This window comes from Cupressus sempervirens, chromosome 6, assembly GCF_028749045.1.
Source record: "Cupressus sempervirens isolate cs-2001-9-10 chromosome 6, ASM2874904v1, whole genome shotgun sequence".
NCBI classification, from domain to species: Eukaryota; Viridiplantae; Streptophyta; class Pinopsida; order Cupressales; family Cupressaceae; genus Cupressus; species Cupressus sempervirens.
The window spans coordinates 716209421-716214971 of record NC_143123.1 but is presented as its reverse complement, the minus strand read 5'-3'; the positions used below and the strand labels follow the sequence as shown (position 1 = coordinate 716214971).

The window sequence follows — 5551 nt, the reverse complement described above, 5'->3', positions numbered from 1 at the left end:
CTTCGCAAGGGCATTATTTTTGTTTCAAATAGTGCAATCTGTACACATCTCTCATAGCAATTTGCCGTGAACAATCTTGGACATAAACTTCTTTGCATGTCTTGGTAAACCCGTACTCGGAGGTTTTTGATGAATTAATTGTTTTCCCAGAGGGCATGCTTGAAAATCTAAATGCAATCACCAGCTTGGCCCAATGGTGGCAGAAAAATAATTCATTTTCCTATGCAGAGGAAAATGCCTTGGTGCCTTAAACTGCCAATATAGATTGCCCACACTTTGCATGGATCTCCAATGTCTATGGGTGTGCTATATTTTCCCACACAAAAAGCATGTACTAGTTTATCGATTTCAATCCAACTACATCTGGGCATCTTTTTGATTCCTTTATCATTTATTAAATTTCTTAACAGAAAAACATAAATCGTGGCATCTGTAGGGTTCTTCTCAAAAAGATGAGTTGCTGCAAATACTCCTAATCCTAGATTTCCATGTGGTCTACATGCACCAAGCAAACACATCCACACAAATGCCACAGGCTTTATTGGCATTTTTATGATATAGCTTGGAGTTTCCTTAAGATAGCCAGCACGGCTAAGAAGGTCAATCATGCAAACATAGTGATCAGTTGTAGGTACAATGCAATAAGAATCACATATGCCATTGAAGTATTTGCAGCCCTCATCCACCAGACCTGCATGGCTGCATGCTAATAAAACACAAGCATGGCTTAAATGATTAGGATATGTTCCAGAGTGCTTCATTAGTTCAAAGAGTTTCAAGGCATCCTTGCAAAAACCATTTTGTGAATACCCTGTAATCATTGCAGTCCATGAACCTACATCTCTTTGAAGCATTTTTCCAAACAGTTCATTTGCCTTGTGTAAGATTCCACATTTTGCATACATGTCTACTTCAAGGATTTCTAGGACACAACACAATGGTACAATCCATTTAGGCTAGCCAATCATAGGATCAAAGTTATAACATGCCGAACAGGGGTACAGATCAATCTGGATACCTTAGCCGTAACAAAACAACGCAAACTGAGTTTTTGATCATGTTTAGCAAATTGATCAAATGGATTTGACATGATCTCAAAATTGGAACATATGAAGTGTCTTACCCTTAGAACACAATGCAAAAAGAATTTTTTCATTTGGGTCAACTGGGTTAAAGATATTATTGGTCGAACAAGGCTTGATTTTTTCAATGGTGATCAAAATTGGGAAGGCAATTTTGAGCGCCAACAGTCCCTACATAGTTACTCATAGAGTGTTTGACTATGACCTGTTATACTTGCATTGTTTCATGATCTTGGTTTTAGTCATCATTACTATCTGGTGTGAGTGTTAGCCATAGTCATTTTTCTTGTGTGTGTTTTTGGTTGGATCATTATCTCCATCACCACGACGGAAGTGGACCTATGGGTTTGATGTGGTTGGGAGGCATAGCTACCTTTACCACTACTGGCGAATGATGTATAGAGATGGTCTATTCTCCTAGTATGATCATTGTTGGATGTTTTCACTTGGTACTTTAGGTTCCAGAGTATACTTTCCTAGGATTTATGCTTTCATTGAAATGCTTGGATATCATGTTTAGATGATGTTAGTTTTTTTTATGCATTCCTATATTATGGTGTTTAGCATATGATTAGATGATGTGATTTTCTTTGTTGGAATATCTATTACTTATTGGTTTAGCATGTTAAATTTCCTATTATTATGATGTTTATCATATGATTAGATGATGAGATTTTCTTAGTTGGAGTATCTATTGCTTATTGGTTTAGCATGTTAGATTTTCTATTCTTATGATGTTATTACACTTTAGTAGTTATGTCCTCATAAGACAACTCTGACTAGCTAGTTGGTAGTTTGGGATGTTACATGTGGGGGATGGCTAGGACCTTTGAGGTATCATGATGCTATTATGGTTGGGAGGAACTATGCACAAGTTTTGGTTGTGTTGGTGCTTTATTGTTTATGTTTTCCTTCTTATGATGTTTGTTTTATGAACCATGTTTGTTCATTGTGATGTTGCTTTCCAAATGATCCTTCATATGCTGTTATGGATTAGATGGATAGTTTATTCTACTCCATATTGCATAGTGTTTTGTATTTCTTGTGTTTGAGTGTTCAAGACTTGATTTGTGGGTCCAGTACTCCCCAATGTGGAGGAATTATCTTTTCTATATTTTTATCCTTTGTTTTTCGTGTGTTCTATTATGGTTCCTCATGTGAGATTGTACTTCCTGGCATGAGATTGTGGAAGTTTCACATAGGGCCTTGCATTTCCTCATGTAGCTCTTGGCACTTCCTTGTGTGAAGCTTAGCACTAGTGTAGTGTTTTTTGACTGTTGGTCCCAACATTTACTCATGTGAGATGGAATGTACATGCATGGCTTGGTGTACTCTCTCACATGAAGAGGTACCTTCTCGCATGAGACTGTCATTTGTAATTTCTCTCACAAAAAAAATATGGGGCATCTTTGTTATTTTTTAGAGAACACAATTTGGATTTTTGAGTACCCTTTAGGAATGCTAGTGTTGCCATGCTTTGATAGATCAAAGATTTTAGGTTCTATTGTTGTCTTGTATTTTCATCGTTGGTTTGAGTGGGTTAGTTTGGCTGTGGCATCTGGATATTTTTGATTGTTGGGATTGTTGGTAAATTCTTTCATTGTGATCTTTGTGATCCCTCTATGATGTTGTCATATGCACTCATACTTGTTTAAAAAAAAAAAAAACTTTTCTTGTATTGAATTCTTGTTCAAAGGATCTCCAGGTGGGGGCATTACAAACAAATGACATTTTGAGATGTATTTATAATGGCTCTCAGAGTTATCATTTCTAGCCATTAGATCTTCTAAAATCTACACTTTTTGGTATGTTGCTATGGAAATTTTCATGAAGGATAATTATAACAACATAGTGACAAGTTGACATCTATCCGTAGGAACCAACTAAAGGTAAGATCGCCAGAAGAGTTATCACCATAGATCAGACTTGAAATCAATGCTCATCATTATGTCACTATAAAAAAATTTCCGAATGTTAATTATAGCAACATAACGATGATTTGATGCATGTACATAAGGGACCCACAGAGGAAAGTGCAAAGGAAGAAGTAAAAGGTGTTTATAATGATTTAATCTAAACCATTGATTTGAGATCAACGATGGAAATTTAAAGCTATAGTGACTATTGTATTATGAATTATATAGGCTTGGTAGGAAACAACAAAAGATGAAGAATACAAGGATTTTCTATAGGATTCCTAAGATTGCATGAAGCTGAATAGTCATTGCATATTTAAAAAAGCACCATGGATTCAAAAGCATTGATGGAGAAGATTCCATGTGTTCATATCACTAGATAATTTCATATTTTATTTCCTTTTCTATTTTGTTACTACTTCTCTTCTAAACTAAAGGATAACAACAAACTATAAATGTAGCCTCATTTGACAATACAAAGTTGGCAAACTTGATGATAAATTGGTTTCGTGATTCTGTTCATCCTATTTTCTTATCATGCTTTGTTGCTCATGCATAGATTAGTTCTACATTAAGAGTTGAAAGAAAATCATATTTGATTATGTGATAATCATATGGATTTCATTTCATTTTGCTAACTATAGTAAAGGTGATTCCATTTACTTTCTTCATATATGGTTTTGTTTCCTCTCTTGTTGGATTCATAACATGTTAGATAGTTTCATCGGGAAGTGAAAAATAAATGTGTAGGAATCTATTAGTTACTTGTTGGATTCTATTTCATTCAAGGCTAATAGTTAAAAAAATTCCACTTATCTTCATATGCATTTCTTCTTCCATTCCTCTTCTGCATTTAGATGGTTAATCTACATTTAGAATAGAAGTAAAAGTCAAAAATATCAAGATAATCTACTACAATTATTCCATTGGGTGTGATAGGTTATTCAAATATATTTTTTCCTAAATTTTTTGTGTCTACAAACAATTTGATTATCCTTTACTGCTCTTAGGTTAAGAGCTTATAATGTCAAAATTTCTAATCTCATAAAAACATATTCATTGCATATCATTGAAAATCATAAGGGAGTTGTACCTAGTAATTTGGAGGGAAGTGATAGAATACATACACTAACTCATTTTTTGGTAAACATCCTTTTGTCTCTCCAAAACATTGGTTATCAAAGAGTCAAGTTATAAAATCTAATAGGAGGACAAACTGTTAACCAACAATTTTTGGTGACTCTACTAGAAAGAATCCAAGTGAAAGCTTTGAAGAATTTTCCTTCATATTAATTTGCAATCTAATTCCATATATTTGAGTTGTAAGAAAGGACTTGTGGTAGTGAGATGTTTACTATAAGAAATTGATAACATTTTTATAGCCTCAACCTGCTGAAGAAGAGAAGCAAATTCAAAATTGAACATGGATAAGGTAAATTCAAAACACCATTTTTTTGAACATCTAATACATCCTAGATTCCAAATATACCAAGAGGGCCAAGGAGAAAGTAAATATCATCCCAATATACAAAGATCTCAAGAAGGCCAATTTTCTTATACTAGAAGATCTTTGTCGAAGAGGAAAAGCATGTGCAAGGGAATTTGTGACCAAGCAACTCCAAGATACACAATTTTCTATAGTGATTCCTCCTAATAGAACACAAAGAAGTAAATATTCTTCTCATATTGTTGCTATGACTTCTATTCCTACTACTTTTGACACTTTGTTGTTGATTGGTGCAATACTTCCAATTTTTGTTACTTTTTAGATAAACTAGAATAGTATACTAGCAGCTATGGCACAACCATGGGGAAATTATACTGGTCTACTTTCCCTAGGGGCTAATAACCATCTTCCAAGAGCATCAAGGAAGAACTTTCCAAAATTTAATGGTGATGGTACCACTTCTATAGAATAACACTTAAATCTTTCCATAAGGCTTGTGGTGTAGTAAATCCTCAACATGAGGATGTGGCTGTCAGAATGTTTGTTGATACACTTGTAGAAAATACTACTAATTGGTTTTAAGACCTACCTGCATGATGCATCACAAATTGGGATACCATGAAATAAAGGTTTGAATAATGTTACAAAAGTATAGAGGATGCACACGTATTGTTGTTGCAATTGGCACAGTTAAAGAAAAAAAACCATCAATTTTCATGAGAGATTTTAGTGCAAAGTTCAATAAACTCATCAAAAGAATACCTGCTGAAAGTGCACCTAAAAATGATAATAAGAAGACTTTCTACATTATCTCTATGCTTCCTGATCTGGGATCCTGATCTGGGACATCAAATTAGAAGAGCAAATGTAGTAAACTTGCAAGCTTCCTAGACACTACTTGTAGAGATGGAGGATGACATGATATACTCTAGTAAGTGGAAAAGAGAATTCCAATCTAGAACCATGGTTAATGCAACTAGTACTTCTAACAATACAAAAACCATGCTTCAAAAATTGTTTAATGAGCTCATTTCATTGAAGAAACAAATCAATAGGCCTGCTCATTCTTTTCATCAACCTCATCAAGAAGGTGATAAAAACCCAAA

The 5551-nt window shown here is 34.3% G+C and overlaps 1 pseudogene; it reads right to left on the bottom strand.

The window, feature by feature from the left end:
• Positions 1-212: 212 nt before the first annotated feature.
• On the bottom strand, positions 213-905 carry LOC149554294 (pentatricopeptide repeat-containing protein At2g03880, mitochondrial pseudogene; annotated as a pseudogene).
• Positions 906-5551: the final 4646 nt, after the last annotated feature.